The sequence below is a fragment of the Thunnus thynnus genome, chromosome 23, assembly GCF_963924715.1.
Source record: "Thunnus thynnus chromosome 23, fThuThy2.1, whole genome shotgun sequence".
NCBI lineage: Eukaryota > Metazoa > Chordata > Actinopteri > Scombriformes > Scombridae > Thunnus > Thunnus thynnus.
This window is the reverse complement of record NC_089539.1, coordinates 24,178,374-24,193,907: the sequence shown is the minus strand read 5'-3', so window position 1 is coordinate 24,193,907 and position 15,534 is coordinate 24,178,374. Positions and strand designations below refer to the sequence as shown.

The window sequence follows — 15,534 nt, the reverse complement described above, 5'->3', positions numbered from 1 at the left end:
GCTTCTGTCAGCTAGAAAATACTTCTGGAAAATTACACTTTGATATGTGAGAGGGAAAATAACGTGATAACATATTTTTTGGGGCACAATGTGACGCTGTTTCCACTAGTGTTTACTGCTCAGACTCTATAGACGACTGTCTCAAGATGCAGAATCGACCTCCTTTACTCTTTCATATTTCCACTGTGGGTTGTTTGGACACATTGTCCATGTATGTTAAAATGAATTGTTTATTGATCATTTACACAATGTAGATACATATGTAACAGTATATACAGTCAATACTTTAAAGATGATCAAAATATGAAAGTGAAATATAACAGATGTGATGGATATAATAAAATAAAAGTCCAGGTCAGCACTCTGTTAAAATCATAATTATATAAATATATATTATCTTTATGACCGTTATTAAACCATGTCCTCTTCTAAACATACAAACCACTTTATTCTTACAATATGTGACAGAACTTCTTCCTTAAGTGTGATGTCTGGTTCAGATGAAATAGGACAGTATGTTAATGACTTCACATGGATGCACTGAAACCCCATTAAGCCACTTATTTATATTTTAAGCATTATTCCGTTATTTCTGTGCAGTTGCTTTATTTTGTTATCTTGTTGATAAAATCACTAAAGTGCCAGTGGAGTGAAATTGCTTCAGATATATGATATACGAAGAACAAACATACAGACAGACAGAGATTCCTTGTTTTATACAGAGAGATGGTTTCTGTCCCCAATTAACTGATCCTAAATCTGAAACACACACACACACACACACACACACACACACACACACACACACGCACACACACACACACGTGACTTCCAGTAAAGAAAGGTGGAGCAAACAGGTAGGGAGTAAAGGTGAAAGTATTCAGTCTGTTCTTCAGACTCCATTTTAAAGTCAACAGAGCAGAAGGAGGAAAACAGTCTGAGGCAGGGTGAGTGTTAATATTAGAGCTGTAAATAATGATTACTATCATTATTGATCAATCTGATGATTATTTTTCTGATTCATTGTTTAGTTGATTAAACTGTGTCAGAAAAATATGAAATTACAGCGTTGACGTCTTCAAACGTTGTTTCCTTTTTTCTTTTCCTGGTTTCTGCGTCCTCACAGTGACGTAACGCTGGTTCGGTTAAAATAGAGAGAAGTCAGTAAAGAAGGACTCATGTCGGCCTCACACCAAACGACTTTTCAAAAGATGTCACTGTCGCAGACAAATTTCCAATGTCGGAATAAAATCATAAGAGTTTTGCCAGAGTTGTGGCGCGCTCCCGTCATTTCCACCGTTTGGTGTAAGGTGGTCAAAAAACTCAGTCCAAGCGTCTCAACTCAGTCTTTATCTCGTCTTGACGTTCCGATCAAATCAAACATGTTTAATATTATCCTGAGTCTTTAGTTTTGGCTCATGCAAATAGTGAAGGTGCGCTCTGTCCAGTACGGATTTACACATCGAGTTTTTTTCTACCACGTGACCCCAGGGGCTCTCCGTAGTCCAGCACCAAATGTGAAGCAGCAAAGTGACTATAATGACCGAAATAAATCCTCAAATACCGTCACACACGATGGACGGTGAATTAACAATGTTACGAGTCGGTGTTTAATTCTGCGTGTATCTGATCCACCGTCCAGCACGTATTTTAGTGAGAAATGTAATTCTTTAAACTGTTCGCCTCTCATTCCCACCGTCTTCTCCCACTAAAATAGTGCAGCTAACCAACGGAGGCTGGTGGCGAGTTGAGGCGACAAAATCCAAAATGTAAAGTTTGTACACAAATATAGTTTATCTTTGTGGATTAAATTAATGCCGAGTTGACAAGAAGACTGTCGACATATGACGCCTTTTATCTTGTGTTTCTAGAATTATGTGTTTTTGCGGACACGTAAGGAATTGTTAATATGTCATATTTATTAGAGGAAGTTTGGCGTAATACTTTCCCCGGAGAGCGCAGGGAGTTTCAGTTTAATTCACTGCTACTATGTACATCTTTAACATTTTGTCACCACTACAGAAACAGCAGGTAGCTGTGAAAGTATGATAAGGTTGTCTGACGCTGACTGCTGTTAGTTATTGGTTTGACAGTCTAATATGTGTTTGTGTTGATTACTGACGGTGGCTGATTGTACTCAGTTTCTATCGGCAGTATGCAGTAAATGGTCGCCCTTTGTGTGTGTGTTTAAACTACTTTCCTAACATGATGTGTTTGATGGTTTTATTAATGACTCCTGATGAAACTGTGAAGCTCAGCATTCTCGTTGACGTTTAGCTTCCTTTTTTATAAGTCAAATGAACATTTATTCACCCAGAAAAAACTAATATTTCTCCGTATAATATGACCTCCTCTTTCTGTCAGCTGCAGTGTATCTGCAGTTCATTTACTGTTTTGTTTTTTTTTTTTTAAACATGATTTCAGGCCAGTTGGAGGAGTTAAACCTGTGACACTCACACCTGAATCTGTACAGCGGAGTGAATTGAGTTGCTGTAATGGCAATTTTCATTTTTCGATGTCCTTTCTTTTCCTGTTTTTCCAGTTTGCCATTACTACACAGGTAGGTTAGGTTAGGAGTGATCTTACGCAGATTCAAAAACAGATTTTCCAGTCCGTTGGCTGCCGTTTAGTTTGTTGTTTTATTGAAGTCTTTGTACATGTCATGAACATACCGGGTTTCTGTCCTGCCAGCTGTAGTGTGCGTCTGTTCCCGATCTGATAAGAACTGTATGTGCTCCATCTGCCTGTGCCTCCCGTTTCCTGTCACCTATGCCCCTAAATATACAACCCTGTGCATCTCATGACCGCCACCCAGTGTCCAAAATAATACTGCAAGTTATAACTAAACAAATGACATGCCAACAATCAACATAAATGGCTCCTACATACCGGCCCCTAATTGTTTTAAGTATATAACAAAACAATTACCAATAAATAATAAAAAAGGTGCCATATCCATTATACATTACATATACAATTTTCAAAAAATGCATGTACTATGTGTTGGCATTTCTTCTTTACTGATTGTTCAATCTTCCCCCTTTTTTTTTCTTTTTGCTGTTGAGGTCTTGGCTTCTTGGAGCAGACATATCTTTGTTATTGGTCTTTCCAAGATGCTGCTCTTCATCTGAAGTCGAACTGTGCGCACAAGTCCTTGTGCATCTGGTTTAGTTTCCAGTATTCTGCCCATTAGCCATGAGCCTCGTGGTGCAGTAGAATCAACCACCACAACAATGTCACCTGGAGCAAAGCTTCTTTTCACCTTTGACCACCGTTGTAGTTCTTGGATAAGAGGTAAGTATTCCTGTGTCCACCGTTTGCAAAAGAGATCTGCCATGTATTGCACTTGTCTCCATCTGCGTTTGATGTACAAGTCTTCTTTTACAAAGAGTCCAGGTGGTAGTATTGGCTTAGACTTCAACAGAAGAAGATGGTTTGGTGTGAGTGCTTCCAGATCCGTTGGATCATTAGCAGAGATTGCAGATTCCAAGTGAGGTTTTGGCCATTCTCTGTCTGGCTTACAGAGAAAATCTGGTCCCTGGATCCATCTTTTGCAGCTCAAGAAGCGGTCTGGTGTTAGTCCCCTAGAGGCTTCATCTGCAGGATTTTCCTTTGTGTTAACATATCTCCATTGTGATACATCAGTAGCATCCCTTATAAAAGAGGCCCTGTTTGCTACAAATGTTTGGAAACGCTTGGTTTCGTTGTTGATGTATTTAAGCACCGTTGTGCTATCGGTCCAGAAGATGGATTTGTCCAATTGAAGCTGTAATTCCTTTCGCAGCATTGTGTCAACTTTGACAGCTAGGACTGCAGCTGTGAGCTCCATTCGGGGAATCGTTATTTGTTTCAATGGTGCCACTCTGGATTTTCCTATTATGAATGCAACATGCGCTTCTCTGTTATAGTTTTCCAGTCTTATATATGAGGCAGTACCATAGCCACTTTCACTGGCGTCTGAAAAGTGGTGTAGCTGTGCAAATCTGATTTGACCAAAGCTTGTGGGCTTCATGCACCGGTCTACTTTAAACTCTGCCATCTTGTTAAGGTCTGCTAGCCATCCTGTCCACCGATGCAAGAAGGTTTGGGGTATGTTTTCATCCCATCCAAGTTTTTTCTTACAGAGCTCCTGCATAATCAGTTTGGCTGGCAGAGTAAATGGTGCTACAAATCCTAAAAGGTCGTATATAGAGCTGACTACGGACAAGATGCCACGTCTGGTGTATGGTCGTTCCTGTGCAGCAATTTTGAACTTGAAGACATCTGTTTCAACACACCAGTGCAATCCCAGGGCTCTTTCCATTGGCAGATTGTCTTTGTCCAAGTCCAACTCCTTAGTCTCTTTGGTTCGGTTTTCTTGGAGAATGGATGCCAATACAGCACGGCTGTTGCTGATCCACTTTGACAGCATGAATCCTCCCATTTTGCAGAGAGCTGTCAGGTCTCTTACCATTTGAACTGCTTCCTGTTCCGAAGGCAGGGATTTCAAACAATCATCTACATAGAAGTTGTTCTTTACTGTGTTTGTCACCTCCGATGGAAAGTGACCTTTGTTGTCATCAGCAGTTTTCCTTAATGCAAAGTTTGCACAACTTGGTGACGACACGGCTCCAAAGAGATGTACTTTCATCCGGTATTCAACAAGATCTTGCTGCACATCACCATTGGGCCACCACAGGAATCGCAGATAGTCAACATGCTTTTCTGATACTCTGACTTGATGAAACATTGCTTTGATGTCAGCCATCAAAGCAACCGGCTCTTGTCTGAATCTGATGAGAACTCCAATGAGTGAGTTGGTAAGGTCTGGACCTTGCAGCAATTGGCAGTTAAGTGATGTTCCTTTAAAGACTGCACCACAGTCAAACACTACCCTTAAGGTTCCTTTCTTTGAGTGATACACTCCGTGATGTGGGATGTACCAGAGTTCTCCATCGCTTCGATTCAGCTGGTCGACTGGTACCACTTCAGCATAACCATTAACAATCATTTCTGTGAGGAAAGATGTATATTCATCATGAAATTTCTTATTCTTGGCAAACTTGCGTTTCAGGCTTTGGATGCGCTGCACTGCAATGCAACGGTTATTTGGCATGCTGGGCTTTTCTTGTGTGAAAGGTAAATCTAGGCAGTAGTGTCCATCTGTCACTTTTGCTGAGCGATTCACAATGTCCAAGAATTTTAGACATTTCCTCTGTTTCCTTGCTGGTTCCTTCACTGAAGTCATGATTGTACTGTTTGACCAGTAGCTCCTCCAAGTTTACAATGGATATTCGATTGACAGCAGCAGCAGGGCAGCCATTTTCATCCCTTATGCTTTTGTCTCCTCTCAGGGGACCATAGATGACCCACCCCAGTAGGGTCCTCACAGCATATGGTCCATCCCCTTGGCTGTTGACCAGCTCCCAAGGTTCCAATACCTTTGAAGCTGGGAATGTTGAGCTGGGAAACAGGCATGGTTTTATGTGTGAACACATCCGATATTTGAATGAAATAGTCTTTGTCCAGACTAGATATTTCCAAACCTGAGATATGATGACTGGTCACAGGCTTCACTTGGTTCATGGTACGTAAAAGAATATTGGTCCTTTGCCCTGTTATGTTCAGCCTTCTCATCAAGCTTTCTGTGCAAAAGGTAGATGTACTTCCATGATCCAAAAATGCATATGTTTGCAACACTGTGTCCCCCTTTTGGCTCTTTACTTGTACTGGTACAATGGAAAAGGTACAGTTTTCATCACCGGCCCCAATATGCCCACATGTATGAGGTGAGAGAACAGCATTACTCCCAGTTGCTTTTTCACTCTGTTCTGTATGTTGTTTTTTTTTTCCTTTGTCCTTTTGTTCAATGTGAAGTATTTCAGGATGATTTTGGTTGCACACATCACAAGTCAAACGACTCTTGCAGTCTTTGCTCATGTGTCCTATTTTTAAACATCCAAAACAGACTCCCTTCTCCTTTAAGAAGTCAATTTTTTCTCTGTGCATCTTCTTCCTGATCTGTGGACACCGCCCCAATGTGTGACCACTCTTGTTGCAGAACAAACAAGAACTTTGAGAATTGGTAATAGGTACATTTCCTTTCATTCCATTTGTTGTCAAATTTTCTTGTACTGATGTTTTTACAGGTGTTACAGCTGTTGCAAAACTGCTTCCTCTAGGTCTTGACTTTTCTCTTGTTTTAGTAGAGTTTTTGACAGTTGCAGCTGGCTTAGCATCCTGAATGTTTCCAAAAAGTGGATCTGATAGTATCTTCACTTGTCTCTCTATGAAGTCTACCAGGTCAGAAAATCTAGCTTGATGTCCACGCTGCTCCTGTAACTGACATGCTCTACTTCTCCACTTGTCTCTGAGCCTGTAAGGCAGTTTCAGGAGGATGGTCTTCATACTGGAAGCAACATTCATTTCCTCCATATAGGTGAGATGTTCCATTGCAGTGCAACAACCTCTGAGGAACAGTGAGAATGCTTGCAATGCTTCCACATCCTCTGATTTGATCACTGACCAGGCAAATGATTTGTCCATATATGCAGTGGTAATCTTATGTTCATTACCAAAATGTTCTTTGAGCAGATCTTTTGCTCTTTGATAGCCCTGGGCTGGGGGCAGATGTTGACAGCTGCGGACTAAGTCTTTTGGATGCCCTCTTGTATATTGCTCTAGGAAATGCAAGCAGTCACTGTAGTCATCACACTTTTTTTCCACTCCTCTCTCAAATGCCCTGCTGAAAACTTTGTACTGTAAAGGATCACCATCATAAACAGGAATGACTCTTGGTGGTAAAGTAGAAGAGAGACTTTGTTGAGCCAGGAGAGCAGTGATGTCATTTTGCCTCTGTATTAGGTTACACATATCACCTTGATTGCCATCATTCAATACAGGGGGTGTAGTGCGAACATGCCCCTGCATACAACTCTGTACATTTTGCCTTTGAGGAGAATATTGTATTAGATGGGTTGTATCATGAGGTCGAACAGATGGTCCATGAGCTGTTTCTTTTGGTCTAACAACCTGTTGCTGGGAAGAAGAGTTAGTTTCAATCAACACATTCTGTCTTTGCTGCACTTGATCTGGTAAATATTCATTTGCGTGTGGATTTAATTTAGCTGATGTTTCATTTTGAGCAGTTCCTTTTCTCAAATAAGAGTTCATCCTATCAGAAACTCTAGAGCTGCTTCTTGATCCCAAGGCCTCAAGTATGTTGATTTTTGCATTGGTTGCTGCCAGTTCAGTTTCTAGTTCCAGTTGCTCTTTCTTTCTTTTCAGTTGTTCTTCTTGTGCCTCAAGCTCATGTTTTTTCTTCAGGGCAGTAACACGTTCCATGAGAGCAGCCTTTTCTGCCTGAGCTTTAATGCAAGCAGAGGATGTTGAAGATGCACGTGATGAAGAACTGGATTTGTGCTTTGATTTAGGTTTTGAGGCATTTGAAACACTGTCATCAGGTCCAATGTCATCTGAATTTACTACACTTTGTAGTATGACACTTTCAGCAATGGAGTGTGCAATTTGCTGTCCAGCCTCAGGTAACCACACCTTTACATCTTGTATAAACCCTTTAAAGATTTCCATTTTTCGTTGAAACCACTGATTTTGCTTTTCAAGTTCATCTTCAGGCAGTGGTAAATTCACCAGTGATTCATGGTTTTCCTTGGCTTCATCACAGAGCTTGATTAATTGAAACAAATTATATTGTACTTCTCTTGCATTTTCCTTTGATTTCATGAGCTCTTCCAGCATTTCCATCAACTTGTTAGCTTGTTTACATTTCCTGTTTCTTGTCTTCTGACAATTTGCAATGAACAATTCCAAGCCTTTGGCAGTGTGTTTGATAACCCTTTTTTCCTTTTCAACATCGTCATCTTGTGACTGAGCATCAGACTTAACAACAGACATATTTGTTCACTGTCTCTTTAAGACTTGTTGACGAAAGCCTTATGCTGCCGGCACAATGTTTCAAACAGCTGATCGATGTGCGATCATAGCTTTCAGTCTTCAGTCCACCAACTCCATTATAATAGCCGTCTTCCAATACAGCTTTGCATATAGCTTCTCCAATAAAGCTTAATGCTTGCATGTACTCACTCAGTTTGCGGTTTTCAATCACCGTCAGGTAAGCGCAGGTGACGAAGATGTCCACCTGGTTTGGTAATGGCAGCGTCCTCTTTGTTGTTCCGCGAGACAATGCTCAGTCCGTCTGAATGAATCACGAGCTCCAATTTCACTCGGAGAGACAGTTCTTACTTAGGTGTAATGGCAATTTTCATTTTTCGATGTCCTTTCTTTTCCTGTTTTTCCAGTTTGCCATTACTACACAGGTTGGTTAGGTTAGGAGTGATCTTACGCAGATTCAAAAACAGATTTTCCAGTCCGTTGGCTGCCATTTAGTTTGTTGTTTTATTGAAGTCTTTGTACATGTCATGAACATACCGGGTTTCTGTCCTGCCAGCTGTAGTGTGCGTCTGTTCCCGATCTGGTAAGAACTGTATGTGCTCCACCTGCCTGTGCCTCCCGTTTCCTGTCACCTATGCCCCTAAATATACAACCCTGTGCATCTCATGACCGCCACCCAGTGTCCAAAATAATACTGCAAGTTATAACTAAACAAATGACATGCCAACAATCAACATAAATGGCTCCTACAGTTGCATTGTGGGTAATGTACGCACCAGGTTTTGACAGGAAAGAAGAACGTGTGGAATAAAAAATAATATCTCTGGTTCTGCTGCATTGATTTCGATCCTGTTTTTTAAACTATCTATTGTGAATATGACAATGTTACATGAAAGCAATGCTGAATGACTTTAGTGCTCTTTTAGATATGCATTCATGACGCCAGCTATATTACAGATTCTGTGTCTGAGGAGGTCATAGTGATGAGATCAGATGGTTAGAAAATAGTGATCCTACTTTTGGCCAAAACTGTGAGGAAGGGCACATAAAATTGTAAAAAATATAATTTTTAAAAAAACTGCATAATGGAAGATCACTCCAAGAAAGGCAGTAAGAGGGTGCATCCTTCAACAATGTCTTGTCTAGAGACATTTCAATCGAAGAGCAAAAATACCTGCTGTGAGGTGCAGCCACAGTTTCTTCCTTTCCTGGTGTTTAGCTGAAGAAGTTGAGTGGACTCCAGGAATTGTGAAAACAGCAGACAGTCATTATTCTCTACTTCAATAAGTGTAAAGCACTTTAAACTGCCTTTATGTATGAAATTTACTGTATAAATAAACTTTCCTGCAGGTTTTGGCATCTAGCTCAACCAGAGGAAACAGGATGAGTGTTTATCACCAACAACTGTAGCAGCACTAGTAGATGATACAAGAGGTTCAGTGGTTCCTCAAATCATAATGTTGACAAGCATCTTTCACTCTGAATTGTCCTTGAGAAAGACACTGTATGTCTGTTGGCTCATGATCAGCAGCTTACCTCTGACCTCCCAGTTTAAGCACCAGGAATGAAAATGGTGAAGTGTAGTATCTCATCATTATTATTTTCCCTTCAGGTTTTCGCAGGACAAACAGCTCCTCTCAGCGTCCAACGTTATCAGCTGAACATTCATGAACTCCTGTAGAGGTATGTGAGGTAAAAATATAAAAGTTTATCCTTAAATGTGCTGTAATACCAGCAGAGCGCAGCACTTCATAAAAACATGATACTGCCCACCGAAAGTGCAACAATAAAAATGTGATATACTCATTTGATACCAAAAGCTTCACACTTGGAATGTAGCTGCAGAAAGTTTGTTGTTTGCTTCCTCACAGAGGATGTAAATGTATTCAGCTGGAATTCATGTGATAATGTGGATTGTCATGAGTTTTCAGTGGTGAAAGACTGAAACTATGAAAATAACCAAAGTTGTGACCTGTTTGTTCAAACAGTAGATGATTTACGTTTAACATGCACATGTACAAAAGTCATACTGGTAAAGTGTCATGAGATGAGAACTGAATACATGTCCTTCCTATTTAATTTATTTAATTTATTTAAATTTCTCTTATTTTCAGCAGGAGGCCATAATGGCGAAACTTAAAGCGGATCTCTTTAAAATTCTGGCAAAATTAAAAGAAGATGAGTTTAAGGATTTCAAGTGGTTCCTGGAGCAGGATGACATCCTGGAGGGCTTTAAAGGAATCCCAGTAGCTCAGCTGGAGAAAGCAGCAAGGCGGGACACAGTGGATCTAATGGTACAGAAATATCAGGATCCTGGAGCTCTGCAGGTAACCAACGAGATTTTAGAAAAGATCAACAGGAATGATCTGGTGCAGCGTTTACAAAACTCCAGCTCTGGACCAAAAGGTAAGTCAGTGTCACATGCATTTCATAAATTATTACATGAGTTATGAGTTATAGTGTTCTATTAATAGTAATGTGTTAACAAAAATATGTAGAAAGAAATTGATTTGTCGTTCTTTATGGTACCACCTTCATCAAAAAGTAGCAGGACAAAGAATATTTCTTAAATGTCTCACAAGCTAAAATAAATTTGGTTAACTGGCTCACAACATGAAAACACAACAACTGTGTTCCTGTTTTTACCTGCCGCATTCTTGTTGCTGCTGCAACCAGTCATCTGTTAGTCTCACTCTCCATCTTACCCTTACTGGGAAGCAAGAGCCCAAGATACTTGAACTTTCTCATTGGGGACCCAGACGAGATAATGAGATAAAGAACTTTTTACAGCCTCTAGAACTTATCTCAACCACTTCATACTTGGCTACAAATAAGATAAGTCTTTATTGTCTCAGAGGGAAATTTGCCTTGGACACACACAGCTGCTGCTGTACAGCACCAAATAATTCAACATACTGTGATCAAAAGTTCTCAGGATGAAAACTAAAAATCAATAAATTCTTTGAATTCTGAGATCCTCAAAATAAGTACATCACTTAAAAAAACATACATCACTTGTTTGTGTGTCCGTGTTGCTGGTGGAACCGTGTCACCGGACGTTTAGAAATCAAGCCAGTACTTGCAAACGTCATGGTTCAATGAGACCAGCAGACCTGCAGTACCAGTCAAAAGTTTGGACACACTTTCTCATTCAAGTGAATATGAAGGTGGTCTGGGGTCTGAACACCAAGACCTTTACCTTCATCCACCATCTGACTGGCAATGCAACAAACCCCAGTGAGCCAGCATGACAGCAACCCCATGTTGCTTTTTTGGGTAAAGTTTGACTGGGTCAGATCGGTGCTGGTGTGGCCTCCAGGTCCCTCTCAGGGCTTGCTCCAGAAGAGGGTCATGGCAGGCCCGGACTGGCAGCGGGACTCTTCCCGGTGGCCTGGCCTGCTAAACGGCAGCCCGCAGATCTTTTTTTTTTTTTTGAGAGAGAGAGAGAGAGAGGAAGGGTGGAGCAGAGAGGGAAAGAGAAAAAAGAAAGGTGCTTGCAGGAGATGCAGCTAAATGCCTCCATGTAAGTCAGTAAATAAACAAGCTAGCAAGCTAACGTTAGCTACCTAGCTAACATAGCTAATGTTAAAGCTGCCAAGAAACTGGATAATCAATAAAAGTGTTTGTTCCCTTAACTTCCTCAAATACATTGATGGCATAATTGGCATATCTAGTCTAGTTAATGTGGTGAATATTTGAAAATGAATGCATTTTGGTGAAAATCTCAGTCAGTGAGTTCATACTTTGAGCTTATAATTGAAAATTATGGAGACAACACAACGTCTTCTGTCACTATTCAAGCTACTGACATTTGTTGAAAGTTAAAGATCTGTGTTATTTAATGTTTGTGTTGGTTAAAGGGCTATTTTAACCTTCGATGGGTAACTGTTAGTGTATATCAGTAAACTGAGGAGGGTATTGTGCTCTTGCTGTGTTCTTTGAATAGATGGAGAGAGTTGTTAACTGTATTATATTGGTACATTAAAAGATCTGGTGTGTTGTGCTTTTGCTTTTTTCTTTTGGAAGGTGGAGAGAGTAGCACTGATGCTACAGCAGTACAGAAGCCCACTACTTCAGAGCAACCTGCAGGTACAAGACATTTTCTATTTTGTTAGTATATTTGTTATTTATTTAGTTATTTATTATTTAATAACTGTTGGTCGAAAGTTAGTCCTTGTGTTGTCTCCCTCCTTATTGATGTGCAGCTTTGGTTTTATTTGAGGTTCATAACAGTACATTATACTAAGCAGATGTTGGCTCATTAGTTTGTTATTCACATGCACTAAAATTCACCAGAATGCAGGAAATCAAGGATTTGTAACTAAAATGTTCCTAGTTGGGGACCCTCAGACTCCCCGTTTAGAAAGTGGCCTGACTGGAGTTATATTTCGTACTATATTTCCTGGCCTGAATGATTTTGCCAGTCCGGCCCTGGATCCTGGTTTTCCTTTTCCACACATAGTTATTCTGTCAGTTATCAGGAATGATCTGGTGAGGGAGTTGTCAAACATCGGCTCAGGGGCAGAAGGTCACAGGAAGATACAAACATGACATCACATCCAGACAGCAGATCTGTGAGGAGAAACAGCCTGTGTCTTTATATTTTTCATAATTTTAGATTCAGTCCAAACAGTAAGTATTTGGACAATTACACAATTTTTCATTTCTTCAGGTTCTGTGCTTCAGCACATTCAATTAAAATAGTATAACTGATACCACATTAAAGTCTCAGCTTTAATTTGAGTAGGTTTACGTCAACATAGAAAGAACTGTGTGGGAGATAAAGACCTTTTAACACATAGTGCTCAAAAGTAATGTGACAGATACACATGATGTCAGACTAAACAATCATATAATGATGCAAACAAAACTACATAAACTGATGCCCACGTTAAATCTGGTAATATCTCCTCCACTGACCAACAGACGTTAGCGGCTCTGAGACATACAGGACTTCCTGGAGGCTGGTTTCACACTGTGCGGGTATTTTGGGGGTTGTCATTGGATTATTGAAAGATTGTGGATACAACTGTGGAAAACATGAATGAACTCTTGTCAGGTGGGCAGTGACATAATTCTGATGGGTGGTCCTACAAAGTAACTGTAATTGGTTACTGTAATTGGAGTTGTGGATCAGAAGGAAAAGTGCAGTATAAATTAAATCTATTGCATTATTATTTAAAATTTTTCAACAGGTAGATTTCTCCTGGAGAATGTCAATTTCTCTGCCATGTAAATATATAACATGTACTTAATAAAACGCTGTAGATAGGGAAAGTGAAGCAGCTGAATGAAAGGAGAAATCATTACAGAGTGATTTATCCTTGTATTTAAAGTCCAACTAAAACTTAAACAAACACAAAGTGTCCTCTAGAAGTCTAAATGAGTCAGTTTCCACCACGTAACATTTTACTGTTTGTTGAATTCAGACACATTCATGCTGTGAGGAAAAGTTCTGACTCAGACACACAGAGCAAAACAGAACAAAAATTCAGGACTAACAAATGTCTTCTATCACTAATACTGATAAAATAAGAAAGGCATGTTTTGAGAATAAGGTCAGTGTAGAGGAGAAATCTGATCACTGATTGGTTGCTTGTACACATAAATTTACAGTAACCAGTACTGTGCATGTTAACACATTACCCCTGTAGCAATCAGCTTAAGTTTTAAACTTAGTTACAATTACAATTAGAGAGCTACTGTGATCTATTTACTAAGATCAGTGTTAGAGAGCTAATTAGGCAGGGCTAGCTCGTGTAGGGTTTGACAGTAAACAGGATGGTGTATCGGTCAGGATACAGGAATGAGGATGAAGAGACGTAATTGCTTCTCTGAACTGTGCTGTGGTCCAGCCGTGTTTATCGGCAGTTCAACACTAGTATTGTCATCAGTCTGAAATAACAAATAAATCACCATTAGGCACTGTCATATTGACCGCAACAGGTCATAATTACGATTAAGCATGAATAAAGAAATATATACACCCATGGTGCTGCTGAAACTCAGTTAAACATAAATATATCAAAGCATCGCAGTCCCCATTTAACAGAATAATACTTGAGTTACATACAGATGAGAATACTCCTCAGCGAAATAAACAAACTTCTCATATATATCACTGACCAAGTCACATAAAGTATAACAAAGTATAATGGCGACACCCTTTGATCAAGTAAAGTACTACATAATGGCGACCACACACCACGGACATTTTCCTTAATGGAGGTGTTATTAACTTAACTCGTCACAATAGTGTAAACAATACTACTTTAACTTAAACATATGAAAGATTACCGTAACTAACTTAATACTTCCCCCAGAAAATTATTGCATGAGCATCGTAACAACACCGGAAGTATCGCTCGTCACGCTGGACACATGTAAATATGTAGTTAAACTTATGAGACACTTACTTCTCGTCATTGACTCAATACTGGGAATACCACTGGGCCACACAGGCAAAATAAGGATGCTCAAAAAAGATTTATGGGTCGTTACAGGTGAGTGAACTTAACCACAACACGATACACCTCAGCATTAGCACTCGCTCCTTTCACCCACGCACAATGGCAAATGCTAGCGCAGTAAATATACGTCATCTCCTACGGCCTGATAATGTGAGTATTAAAGTGATAAGCACCCATAAATGTCCAAGCCTTTTATACAATCAGGTTAAATGAGGATATTTGGTTTTGGATGTCTTTAAAGCTCTCTTGACGCTGACAAACAAATGTACTAATTGGAAACTTAAATGTATGCAAACACAACAATTTATCAAGAAAACAGAATAAATTCACACATTAAGCATCCATTTGAATGTCCAATGTTAGTCCAACTCAAAGAAAAACCTCCTTATACTGCTCACATAGTCCAAGTGAAATGTCCCAAAAAAACAAAAATGGATGTATATGTCCTCCCTTCAAAATGCAGAAGTAGAATAGAATCAGGAACAGCAATGCATTGCAAAAAAGAAGAAAAAGGGTCCAAAAGAATCAAACTCGCCGGATGTAGAACAGAGAACGGGTCCGACCTAGAGTTGATCTCCAGTCCTCAGCTCAATTGTTATAGTCCTCAATTCACAGAATCTCCTTTTATCTCCACATGGATGAGAAATCACCATAAAAAAGGAGCTAAATGCCTTTTTTTATCTATTGAAGACAGCCAGGATCTTACAGATCTCCTCTGTCTCGTTCCAGAAGCATTTCTCCCTTTGCTTTTCTTTTTTTCTGCCCCAAACAATTCTCTCTGTTGTTCCCTGGCCCACACCCCTACACTTGTGATCATGGCTGCCACAGGTTTTCTGACCAGTGTTCCCTACAGGAAACTACACACCAGAGTAAAAGTATGGGTAACAGGGATAGAGTTAATCAGAGGTTTAACCTTGCAAGGGTTTTTTGTATTAAACCATACGATTTAGATATCTATATATTACTCTTCCCCTCACACTTGTGGCAGTGTTACACCCCAATTACACACGTAACATGGTTTCTCCGTGTAACCTGGTTACATAAATGCATGTAAACATATTGATAGTTGTTCAAATCTATATTTTTCTTCTCTTTCAGCAGATAGTGGACTGCAGAAGGCCTTAGATACATATAAGTTCAATCTGAGAAGGAAATATCAACAAGTGACTGAAGG

General features: G+C 39.8%; 1 protein-coding gene and 1 long non-coding RNA gene across 3 annotated transcripts in view; one reads left to right on the top strand and one right to left on the bottom strand.

The window, feature by feature from the left end:
- The window catches only part of LOC137175613 (uncharacterized), a 249,120-nt gene that overhangs the window by 91,161 nt on the left and 142,425 nt on the right, over nt 1-15,534 (top strand). The window lies entirely within an intron of this gene.
- On the bottom strand, nt 12,611-15,477 carry LOC137175614 (uncharacterized). The gene is made up of 2 exons (XR_010925661.1): nt 14,307-15,477; nt 12,611-13,785 (listed from the first exon to the last, which is right to left on the bottom strand). It is a non-coding gene; the product is annotated as an uncharacterized lncRNA (long non-coding RNA).